At 36.2% G+C, this 13,666-nt stretch overlaps 1 protein-coding gene across 1 annotated transcript in view; it reads right to left on the minus strand.

Annotated features, from left to right (window-relative positions):
• The window catches only part of rab11fip4 (RAB11 family interacting protein 4), a 45,283-nt gene extending 34,052 nt beyond the window's left edge, over positions 1 to 11,231 (minus strand). The window contains exon 1 of the mRNA XM_023955549.1: positions 11,215 to 11,231. The gene's annotated coding sequence lies outside the window, so the exon portion shown is untranslated. The remainder of the gene's footprint in view (positions 1 to 11,214) is intronic.
• Between the last annotated feature and the right edge of the window lie 2,435 nt (positions 11,232 to 13,666).

The following is a 13,666-nucleotide window of genomic DNA, read 5'->3' on the forward strand; positions in this document are numbered from 1 at the left end:
GCTGGTTTCTCGTGCGCATGAGAAACCAGTACTAATGACATTTTTTTTACTTATCTGTGCCTTTAGAGACCTCCATAATAGAGTGCTGAAAGCATAGTTTTAAATTTTTTTAGATAACCTGCTGCAACTGAGGAAAAAGAAAAACACCACAAAAACTAACTAACAATTTTGTAAATTTCAAATCTCCTTTTTTTGTGACCATTACCTATAGAGCAAGCTTTTTTACAAGTAAAATGACTGTGTGGACGCAGTATGTCTTTTCAGTTGACAAAAACATCATGTAAAGTGTAAAAGAACCATACTTCAAGGAAAGTTAAGAAAGTGAGCCAAATTTCAATAAACAGAAGCACAAAAAAGATGGGTTATAGGGAGACTACACAGTATCTGAGGTTTTGGCAAAGCTTATATAATACCATTCACTACAATTTAACATGCTTTCTCAACACTAAAAAAACAAAAATAGTTATCCCAATATGTGCCACAGACAAGCAATAGTTCCTGATGAAAAACCTCCCGTACATTTTTCTTGCACAGAACTAATAGCACACAGTCTCATTTAGGTCTAAAAACATCTAAAGGCTACACAAATTTTTTTTCGTTTATCTAGGTCACTGATGAGAACATATGAGTTCATTCCTGTAAATAAAACGATGAAAAACACAAGAAGTTATGTAGCTGCATCCCACTTTCTCCTTCCCTTATTTCTAGTGGACCAAACTGCTTTAGTAAGATAAAGTCTGGATGACATTTTACTAAAGTAGCTTAAATGAGCATCTTCAGGGTGAAATTTCATCCAGCAAATAACAATAATAGCAACTGATGAACATTTATTCTGACATCCATGAAGAAAAGTGTCAACACGTCCCTATTTTAGCTCACACCAGCTTTTCACAGGCTTTCACTGAACAAAGTATTTACGTCTCCGTTCTCCTATTTGGCACACTACTGTGGGTTTTCAACAAGAACACAAAAACACCAATCCCCACACATGCAATAAAATAATAAAATAAGCCCCTCATAACAAAATACACAAAAACAACAAACAGAAATTAACGAGAAATTATTATAAAAAGCTAAAAGCATTTATAAATGGTCAACACATAGGGAGGTAAATGATCCGTTGCTCTGACCCCACCATGCCACACTAAGAACTTTACTTTTTGCTTTAAACCTGAATGTTTTTGCAGCTTTTACACTACTTTAATGCTTGACCAGTCACCGGAAAAGATCATCGTCTGTAACAAGCAAAAGTGAACAAAATGCTCCTTGTCCAACAGTATACCAAATTTATTCTTGAGCGTGAAAAATATTTTAAAAAGAGCTAATTTTCAAGGTGTTATCAAAATCATTAAATGGAATCTGTTAAATAATGCAGTCAGCAAGAACACCAGGACCTGCCCACCCTCTCTATACACAAACCACCACAAAGACCAACCTGCAGGTGAATATGTGCCCTAAATAAAAAATTCACCCCCTGATCATGTCACACAGAGACAAAACGATGGCTACATACACTCACTCAAAAAATGGAGTGTATGTTATGGAAGACAGTTCACAAGGAACTTTCTTTGTGGACGCATGGACCTAGAATACATGTGTGAAACTCAAGGCCCGTGAGCCAAATGTGGCCCGCCATGTCATTTTCTGTGGCCCGCGACAAGTTTTTAATATCTTAGAATAAAAAAATAAAAATTGGTGCTTATTTATTCATATCTAGGGGGAATCGGACTTGAAATATCGGATTGGGCGACTATACATTAGAACTTAAACACTGTCCATATAACCTAACCTGACAGAATCAAATTTAAAAGGATTTATGCTAGAGTAACAAGCAAACATATGTTTTCTATGCAGCTGTAATTGTCACTTTAAAAAGTTTATTTTTCAATACATTTAGTCACATTTATGAGTTATATCTGGCCCTTTGAGGACAGCCACTATGCTGATATGGCCCTCTGTGAAAATGAGTTTGACACCCCTGACCTAGAGGAAGGGTTGATGTTAGGATTACGGCTGCAGTTAGGGTTAAACCGCCAAATTGATCCTGAGTGAAGCTGTTTCTGCAGCTCACCACTGCTTCAGGGGATGAATCAAATTTTGAGAACACATTTCACACACATTGGAGCGTGACAGATAATGAGACTTTCAATTTTTAAAAAATTTTTAAATACGTGCGGCCAACAACAAAATGCAGCCTTGGATGCACTTAAAATATGTGCGCACAACGCAGAAATGTACATCTTGGCTGCACATTTTACATGTGGCCGACATGAATTTCCATCACTGTTTGTATTTCTAAAAACTAGCTATAATGTGGACCAAACAGGTCAGAGCAAAAGTACCCAGAGCATTTTAAAATTGAAGATCCAGGAATAAAGTTCAGACTCAAGAGAAGGATTTGGGAAGAAGCAAAGCAGAAAGCAAAGTGGGTCAAGTCTAAAACATACATTTCAACAACTAAGGGATGCAAAACCCCAGGCAAATGAAATGGAATTCAGTAAGTTCAAGCACTGCAAGAAAAAAAGCAGAGTTTCATTAAGATGTGGCAGCTGTACAACAGAGGAAGAGATGTGTTACTCTACAGATATTTGGCTAAAATGTTAACTTTAATATAAACTCACACATTTTAACATTTAATGGAAACATTGTACTTTATTTATTTTGTTTTGCTTTTTTTTCCGCAGATTTTTGTACCAAAGGGTTTTTAAACATCATGCCTCAGAAATACCACAGTACATTTAGAACACAGTTATTCAAATGAGGACAGAGGGAGAAGAAAAACTTGTGAATTTAAGAAGGAAAAAAAAAGATGGTCTTCAGACTGTCCACATCTAATCGCTCAGGCTTCATGCTCGCCTCCCTGATGCTCTCAGTAGAAGGTGACCTTGGTCCTCTAATGGTCTGGTCCTGTGGCAGCATGTTTATGCTGGGATAAAAAATGAAACTCTGAGCCATTCTCAAAGTCAGAAGGACAAACTTGCTTCCATAATACTCGAATGAGAGAACTGTCACGACATCACACCCCTACTCAAGCTGTAATTGGATCTCCAAAACAGGCTCAGGATGCAACTTTATGTCATTTTCTTATTTTTGATTTTTGTTTTATTTACTCACAACATGCTGCTCTGGATCACTTAAAGGAAGCAAACTCTGATCAACAGAAACGAAAGGTCCCAAAAATCTGTGGAAAATATCCTTTATTTCTGTTATATTAAGATTCTTGGTTCGAGGTTTCTTCAAGGATAAAGGAGAAAGATAAAGAAGTGAGGTGTGGACAGATGGATCAGCTGATTTTACAGCCATAAAAGCAACACTTCTTACAGACAGAACAACAAAATAAAAACTTAGGAGAGGTAGTTTTGTGAATACAAAAGGAGGAATGCAGAAAAATCTGATTTGTTTGATACTTTCCTTGGTAGGAGGATGCTCATGCTGGTTGAATAATGATGTGTCCTTGGCTTTTATCTGTGCCCCCCCCCCCCCCCCCGCCCCCCCTGCTGTGCTTTATTTCAATTCCAGATTCTGGGTGAATATGAGTGTCGGGTTGTAAAAGAATAATTCTTTTCTGTTCTCTAACCAGATTTTGGTGCTGGGAGCCCAGAAAATATTCCATGAATTTGGAATGCACAAGACCTTTTCCTGCCAATGACAAAACTATCAGAAATGACTAAAACAATCCTAAAAGTTGTTTCTGATTTCTTGCAGAAACCGGAACTTTGAAGTTTGCCTCTTGAAAACAAATGAATGGGTGAAAACCTTTGACAATTTTTTAGTGCAGTACATTCCTGACTTTCAGAAGTGTTCAAGTTCAATTTTTATTTATATTTTATTTTGTAGGATATAGGCACATGTTAGTATCGTATACTGAAATCCACGTGAGTCTTGAGTCTTTAGGAGGATGCAAACATCTTTGGAGAGATGAAGATGAAACCTAAAACGCTTCAGGTCCGTTGGTTTGAAGCTTGTCTTGTGTCTAAAGTGGTGATACAACATTAAAACTGTTAGTTTAGCAGTAGTATGGAACCAGAGGTCTGCAACATGAAGCTCTGGAGCCACATGTGGCTCTTTTGTCCCTCTATTGTGGCTCTTTGGCTCTAATGAAGAAGGTTAATGTTTTGAATAAATGATAAATTATATTTTTGTGAAATCAACGTGAAATCAACAGGTCTTATGTGCTTTTCCACTCTCAAATTCAATAAATTCAAACATGTCAGATAACTGAACAAAATCATGGTGAAAGAGTTTAATCTATTGTCAGAGCTATTCACTTTTTTATTATAATATTTTGTATAATTATATTTTATATTTATTTATATATATACTTTTCTTTTTTTTCATTTTAAATAGGATTCTACACCAGACAGGAATATACAAAAAGAGAAAAAGGATGACAGTGCACCAAAGTTATCATAATTGTAGAAAAATTCCTGCATTTTTAATTGAAGTAAATCTTCTGCTGCAGGAAGATCAAAAGGTGTATTTTATTTTGAAAGGAACTTATATGTACTTTTGTCTAAGATAGAATAAATTAAATTTGTTTTAAACAGAAAAATATAACATTTTAATATTTCAATTATTGTAGATATTTAAAAGCTACATTTTATAAATAAATGGCAAAATAGTTACAAAAACACAACAAAATTGTGTTTTTTGAGGAATAAAGAGGGACTTTTCTGGGTTTTAGTCAGTTAGAAACTGAATTTTAGCATCAAAGGTTGCAGACCAGTTTCCTGGTGTATGTCAAACACTTCAACTGCCCTTTGCATTGATTCAAGATGGAAACACAAGCCACATTGATTGTTTGATGAACCTCAGAGCTGTTTGGTGAAAAAATGTCTTCATGCTTTGAGTGACAGTTCAATGTTCTGATCGGAACAGAAAATATAATGCTAAAGACAGCTCGTTATTGTTTGCCTTCACGTCCCATCAAAGCGAATTATCCTCAGTTTCTGCGTTTTATCATGCCAGATGACCATGGCTGTCAACTGTCTGTTTCATCATGTGGTCAGAGCTTTTGCTTTAATTTTGCTTTCAGACATGGATACCAGTCTTGACATAAACATTTAGTCTAAATTGACTGAACTGATTTTATGTTCATATTTTTTAGATTAGATTACTAAAGATGAAGCTGCATTAGCAATTTACACACCTCCTTTCTGAGGGAGTTACATTATATGTAAGTGATACTTTTCATTCATGTTTTAAAAACACATAATTACAAGTATTTTTGGAAAAAAAATACCTCCATTAAACTAACAAAACTATAAAAAAAGCAGTCGGCCAGTGAAGTTTGTAATAATTATTGTAAACCTTCACAATCTGCAAAAGCAAGATTCTTGAGATTTCCCATATGAATGAATCCATAATAGAAGTAGAGTCTTTCCGTATTTTGTCAAAATGTTTGCTTTAAAATGTTTTAGCTTTGTTTTGGATTTCAGAATCAAGACAAAACTAAAATCTTGACCAGTTGGGTTCAAACAACGAACAACCTGCAGTCCACAAACCCCTTCGTCCCAATTACTGGTGAGTTGAAGCTTAATGTGTTAAGTTCAGTTTAGAAATCAGCTGTTGAATTTAAGATTGATTTCATGTTTGTTATACAATTACCGGTATGAAGCCCATTGAGATAACTATTGTTGTAACATTGGGCTATAGAAATAAAACTGAATTGAATTGAATTGGGCTACTCCCTTTGTACCTAAGTGTGAGTCTTCAGCGGAGGCCTGCCTGACGGTTGCCCTCCGCTCCCAGGAAGTTTACACGCCTTCTGTCCCTACTGGCAGGACAGAGAAGGGAAATATAACACTTCAGTGTCAGGCACCTGTGGACTGAAATTCTCTGCAAAGGACCATTCAACTTTCCCAAACTAACAATTTTCCAGGCTGAAAAACATGTTTTTAATATTTTTACTGTTTTAATTGTATGGAATGTGTCGGGCTGGGTAGTAATTTGTAGTAACACGGTTGGAGAAAGAGCAGAGACAGACGTGGGAAAATTAAAATAGATCATGCAACAAAATCTGAACTGGAAAGCAACCAGAAGAAAAAAAGAGAACTTAACTTAAATGCACAAATTCTAACTTAAAAGGCAACATAACCTTTACTCGGGAAGTTGATATATGTGACAGAACAACCGGTTATAGTGTACCACTGCAGAGCTTCAGGAGTTCCTGGCAGATGAAAGCAGAATTAACGAGGCTAAGGTTTTACATGAAAAAAAAACGTCGCCTGTTGATGAAATTCTGAATTAAAGCAGTCAATTTATAAATTATAATTAGAAATTACTTAAAAACAAGATAAATAACTTGTCCACATTGTGAAGTTTGTCCAAAAAAGTTGAAGAATGCCCCAGGAGAATCATGCAAACTTGTTTTTCAGTTGTCTTATAGGTATTCAACCACAACCTGTATAGTTAAAAGTGGTCACAACAAACACAGACAAGTGTTGACTGACCTTTAAACCAAACATCTGACACAGGAACCAACTCAAAAAGAGATGCTACAGGGCACCGCTTTGAGGAAGGCTTTTTGAGGAAGTTCATGTTGCTGATAGCTGCTGGGATACTGCTTCTGCAGCACAAACAATGGTTAACAAAAGCCTTCCTCTTTGAACTCTGTTTCTTTCTGCTTCCTGTTTCCTCCACATTTTATGCAAGTTTTTTAACCTTTGCGTCCATAACCACTGCTATGATTTTCTGTATATTTCTCTTCAGTTTGGTGTAGATCTCTTTTCTTTATACTTATTTTGACATTCCATTACGTGAAAGCAGAGTGTGCAAACAAGTCTCCTCCTACTGATCATATATGTGGAGATGAGGTGACGATGATGAAAGATGATGAAAAAGAGAAGAAAGATGGAGACATTAATTGAGGTTGAGGGAGTATGAGAGGCTTTTTGCATAGTACATCAGCTAAAGGGAGCATAAGAAAAACAATAAGGTAAATGGCGTATAGTTATATAGCGCTTTTCTACCTACAAGGCCCACTTTACAGTCACAGATCCTTTCATCCAGTCTCACACTGGTCCTGGCTCCGCTGCCGAACACTGGCGCTAACCTCCCACCAGAGGCAAGGTCGGGTTCAGTGTCTTACCCAAGACACATTGACTCATGGGCGTGCAAGGCGGGAATCAAACCTGCAGTTTTATGATCATGGGTCGACCGCTCTACTACTGCACCACGGCCGCCCCAACAAAAGAAGAACGCTACAAAAAAAAGAGAATAGTATGCACACACGAACATCCATGGTAACCCAGCAGGGCTGGGCAGGGCTGGGTTACCATGGATGTTCTGTTTTTAAAGAGCATCTTTTTGACCATATACCAGGTCTGACGGACAAATGCTTGTTTCTTGTCAAAAAGCACAGTCTGAAGCTAAAAAGAAAAAAAGCATTATAAAGAAGAAAAAAAAACACAAGTTACATACAATTAAACAATAATGTAACAGCTGCGGGCTTATGAGCCGCTAGAGAGGCTGCAGCAGGTCCTGTTTGTGTGGCGCTCCACAAAAAACTATGACCAAGAAATCCACTTTGTTTGTGTGTCGTATTTTAATCCACTTCATTATTGCCTCAGATGACACTTGTGATACGATCCATCAAAGCAGAGTTCATAATCATGTATAGAAGCAGTTAACAAAAAATACTGGGCCCTGTGCACCCTCTCTGTATCAAACCAACAAACCAAACTAACACAGGTGACAGGTGCGCCTAAATGACGTCTTAACTACTCATGTGTCCAAAAAACATGATAATGGCGACTACAAATAATAATAAAAATTAAAAAAACGCAACCTATAGTCTGGTAATCATATTTTAGTTTTTGTTTTTAGTTCATTAAATTCATTATTTTGGTTTAATTAGCTGTTATTCACATCTGAAAACAATAAATATCTATAAAAAGCCTTTTTTGCAGTCAAGGCAATAAAAGCAGCAAACCACAACAAGTCTTTATCTTGATCCTCAATGTCCACAGCACACAGGACAGTGCAAAGACATGGCTTTCACAGTAAAAAGAAATCTCCATGACAACCAAACAAACATTCAGTCTTCTGCTACAACTGCCTGACAGGTGAGGACAGGACAGAGAGACAGCAGCAACTACAGACAACAGTGTGAACAATTCTGTCACCTGGTCACTGAATAAATTCATCCTAGATAAAAGAAATTGTGATCAATTATTTGAGTGGAAGGGATTAGTGCAAATTATAGAGTTCCCCACTTATAGTCATGTTGACTTGATGAAAAAGCCTGGAATATGCACGCACTCAATTTAGTTCTTACTCCTGTCATGCAGTTACTACAGTATATTAGTAACTGAAGTAACTGGATACTTACCGTAGAAAACATACTGGATTTGTTTTTACCAGTTTGTGAGGCAACTACAGTTCTCCATGTGCATGAGAACATCTCAGATGGGACAAAATACAATGACATCCGGATATGACAGCTTTATTTGATAAACATTTTCAAAACTTCTATAGAAAAACAAGATGTTTCTGCATGGCAAGAGGCAGGTGTTGGAGCTCACTTAGAGCGCAGATTAAAATGGGCAGACTGCTGCACACTGTGTGTGTTTGCACATATGTTCATGTATCCGAGCAGCCAAACAGCAGGAGAGAGCAGCCTCATAAATCTTCTACAGCATCTCTTGCAGTAATGAGACACTTCTCGTGCTTCTCTTCTTTCACTCCCAGTCTCTGTCTACACACACATCTAGACACACACACACACACACACACACACACACACCGCTGCTGGACTTCCCTGGGTGAGCTGGCATTCCTCCGTATTCGTGCTATGGCAACACAGCCTCACCTCCGAGAATTTTTCCCACAAATGTTTCTAACATAACTTTGCTTCTGTGGACCATAAATAACACCACAGAAGCATGCAAATAAACGTGATTAAAAACTGAGACCTACTTTGAGTTGCACACAATGATCATGTCAAAATGATCTCATGATAATGAAAACACAATCCTTCCAACCCTTCCTTCTAACAACTTTGAGGTCACCCTTTCATTTTTCAAACCCGCTTAGGGTCATGGGGTTGCTGGAGCCTATCCAGTGTTTGGACCTTGGTGGGACACTCCCTGGACAGGTTGCCAGTCCATCAGAGGGCAACACAAAAACAAACAACCATACACACTCAGACCCAAGGGGGAATTTCTGAATAGTTAACCTGCTAAACATGTTAGCCGGACTGTCCTGAGAAAACGCACACATACACGAGGAGAACATGCAAACTCCACATAGAAAGGACCAAACAGGGATTTGAACCAGGGCCTTTTTAACGCAATTGCAAACTATTAAATACTTGCATAAGTCTAAAACCTTGATTTTAGACATTCAAGATATTTTACAATTGGTTCCCTATCTTTGCTCTACACCTTTCCAAGCTTTTCTCAAAATTAGCACAGTTGAGAATTTTCTGTCTCATTAGGAGCTACGATGTAAAAGTAAGTAAATTGTTATTAAATGAGTAAAAATGCTTTCGCTCCCTACTCTTAAAAAAACTTGATTTAGGCTAAAAAAATAAAACTCAAATTGATTGGTTCAAGACATGTTCACCGGACGTTTGAAAGCATTTGATTAAAAATAATTACTTCATAACATGGAGAAGCCAGGAAGAATTTATTAAGATAGGCCAACTGCAACAAGATCTCATTTTGTTTACATTTTGTTCTAAAATGAATCATTACACTAGTTTTATCACTACAATCAGGTGCATAATAAATACAAAAATACAAACTATTTGCCTAGACCCAGCAAATTATTGGGCTGTATGACCTTAAATTTATAGCTATTCTAAAAAATAGTCATGTTTTTGCTTATTTTTCCCTCTTTGAACGCTTGTGTGAAACTCTGTGTTTCTAGGTTTTGATATCCTATCATTAAATTTCTAGCTGAGTAAAAATGACTTTCTGCAGGGACAGATACTCTTACTGCTTTCCAGTGATTTTCTTCCAAACACTACTGTTCTATTCCTAGTTTATTCCTACACCATTTTATTCCTACACCACCGTGCAGCCCTCTCTAAGGCCTGGAAACGCAAAACATAAATATATAACTATGTATATATATATATATACATATATATATATATATATATCCGGTAACTATATATATATATGTATATATCTATATATCTATATCGATATAGATATATATATCTATATCGGTATCGATATCGATATCGATAGATCGATAGATCGATAGATATCGATATCGATATCAATATATATATATATCGATATCTATCGATGTAGATATCGATATCGATATATATAGATATCAATGTCTATATATAGATATCTATCTATCTATCTATCTATCTATCTATCTATCTATCTGTCTATCTGTCTGTCTGTCTGTCTGTCTGTCTGTCTGTCTGTCTGTCTGTCTGTCTGTCTGTCTGTCTGTCTGTCTGTCTGTCTGTCTGTCTGTCTGTCTGTCTGTCTGTCTGTCTGTCTGTCTGTCTGTCTGTCTGTCTGTCTATCTATCTATCTATCTATCTATCTATCTATCTATCTATCTATCTATCTATCTATCTATCTATCTATCTATCTATCTATCTATCTATCTATCTATCTATCTATCTATCTATATACAACCTAATTTCTTACATTCAGTGAAACAGACATAGTGTAAAGTATTGTCATTTCCCATATTCTGGCTAAAAAAGCCCAGCTTCTGCTTCTGATAAATATCCGTGCTGCTTGGGAAGATCAAATCAGTCTAATACCAGATCAATTATGCATACAGACCAACCAAGATGTTCTCATGCCAGAGGTACCAAACTGTTTCACTTTCCTTCTGGATAAAATAACATCAACATGTTTATTCCAAGAAGGAATAAGAAATCTATAATTCAGTAATGTTTTTGAGTCTGAACTGAGGGGGCTAACAAAGTGTTTCACATATTAGACAGAGATTTGTAATTATTTAAACAATCTTAGTATGGAGTTTACATGTCTGTGGACATGATAATGGTTTCTGATTGACTGGAAACTTTGGTAAAATCAATGAAAGATGAGGTGAGAGTGATGAAAATTCAGCTTGAATACTGAAACATACTGAAAAGTTAACACAGCCAGAGAAGTACAAGGAAACCTCGAGACACTCGAGCAGCAGAAGATCACAATGAGAGCGTTTTTCAGTCAAAGCCACAGACACTTCCAATAGTAAAAGCGAACAGTAACAGGAAAACAGATCTACCTCTCTCACTGCTGCGACGGCAAGTCAAGCCACCCTGGTTATCTGCTGGTCGGCAAACAGACAGTTTTGCGAGTCACGTTCTTCAAAGAGCAAATGAGACAGCATTTCCAAAAACAGGGAAGTTCTGCTGCACTGTTTCTCAAAGTCTGAGGCCAATGTACCAGCACTTCTGCTCTTTTGAAATTGGATACCATCATTCTACAGCCTACTAACTCTTAAAAGTATAAAAACAAAAGAAAAAGAAAAATGTTATTCCAGATAAGATAGAAAAACATCCAGTCTCATGTTTTGTTGCTTACGTTTCAAACTTCTAAAAAAAAATGACACTCAAAAAATATTGATAAAGAGGTGAAATGAGACACTTAATGTCAGACAACCCAAAAATAGGTTCAAATCATTTGCCAGAAAAAGTACTATAAGAAAAGGAAACACAAATTCAACTAAATTGATATTTTTGGGTAAAATTGTAATGATATGTTCAACATCCATGCTAACAAAAAGAGGTAAATAAATACATCACAGACACAAAAACACCTGAAATTTACTGTGCATGTGTGCGCCCTCCAGAAGCCCATCAATTTTAGTGTGTCTGCACAACAGCTGACCACTGCCATCAAGTGAACAGAATGGTGTACTACAACCTGCCACACCTAAACTCATTGACGGTACAAATATTTTGTTTAAAAAATCTAAATGATACTAAAAAGTTTTTAAACAAGAATAGCATTTTTATTAGGACTAAGATCGTAGAGATGTACAATCAAAGTTCATTAAAATACTTTAACAGAAAAAGATTAAGTGGCCTCTATGTGTTAAAGGTTTCCTTAATTTTCAACATTCCTATAATGCAACATGATGTACAACAGCGATGGGTATTGATTTTTATTTACATTTGTTTTAAAAGCTGTTATTTACATAAGTAGCTAAGATGATCAAGTGTTTATGTGTATAAACCATATTTAATTTAATATAAACATCATACCTTACATCGAAATGTGGGAAACAAAACAGGTCATGCACTGTTATCGGAACAACTTTCAAAGTCTCTTTTGAGCTCTACTTTTCCTAGATCCTCACTAAATTCTTTCCTCAGATGCAAAATTGATTTGCTGCAAGGTCGAGATTTCTTTTCTCAGGAAAATGAAGGAACAGATTGTCTGCATTTAAATGTTGAATTTATTCAATAATCAAGGCCTATTTGACCGCACTCGTTTTAATCAGCGAGCTTTAAAAAAACCCTGGAGGTCTGATTCAGCAACATTGTAGAAACCAACAATAATCTTTCATTACAAGATGGGAAGATGTGGTGACTGATTGCTGATTGTTTACCCATCTTCTGTTTTGGACTTTTTGTTTGAGTTTCAGCTCCATGTTGAACTATTAAAAAAAAACCACATGTATTCTTTGGTCCATAAATCTGCTAATAAATGAGCAAAGTTTTTAAAAATAACTTTAATTTGTAGTAGCTATGTGTGGCAGTAATACTGCTAAGTATCCCAATGGTGTATAAACTGTTTTCTCCACTCTCTTATACATTTATAGATATTGCACAACTATATCGTGTTTATTGTTTAGATGCGACATAAATGCAGCTGCTGTGTTTTTTTACTGGTGCTTTAACAGTCATCAACTGAAGATATTGTGTCTTTCATTAAAAATAAGAGACAAATAATGTGGTTTAATGGAAACTTAGCTGAAGAGGTTTTGCATCGCATTGAAAATCATTTAGAAAAGATGCTGAACTCAGTTTCTGCCCTCTTTCCTGTGACGGTTTGCTCAGATATTGAGCTCTGCCGAGCTGTAATGTTACAGAACTAGCTTGTTTATTTCCTTTTCTATGAATCCCCAGCTGTGTACATGTAGAGGTCAATGGGCTGCAAGCAGAGACAAGAATGTATACATGCACACTGCACCACTATTTGTCAACTCGAAATGCCAAACTTAACCCTAAATTGTTTAGAAAAAATGACTTGATCTGTCTTTTGGCCTTTCTGAAAAATCATAAAGACATTTTTGTGCCTTTTCTGGAAAAAAAAATTCTAAGAAAAGAAGAAGTCAGATGGAAATCTGGAGGCTTTGCACATTTGCATGTCAGATTGTGTCAACTAACATCAACTGCACAATAGTAGGTCAGGTTGCCACAGAGCAGCCAGTGGGATTAGCCTATGTGGGACAATACATGCAGTGGAAAAACTGAGATCTGTTTTGTGTTATTAGCAAATTTATTATTTTAAGAAACTTAGAAAAATTTGATTTCTTTTCACTGTTATTGCCTGCCTAGATCAAAACATCCTTCCTGTTAATCAAAAATATTAAAACAAAAAGTCTACTTATATTGCAGCACTAATTCAGTGGCACCACTCTTTACACTTCAACTTTTAATTTATTACAATACAATTTATTTTAATTAAAACAGAAGATGTTGTTCAGAGAATTTGCATATTTTTAAAAC

This window comes from Oryzias latipes, chromosome 1, assembly GCF_002234675.1.
Source record: "Oryzias latipes chromosome 1, ASM223467v1".
NCBI lineage: Eukaryota > Metazoa > Chordata > Actinopteri > Beloniformes > Adrianichthyidae > Oryzias > Oryzias latipes.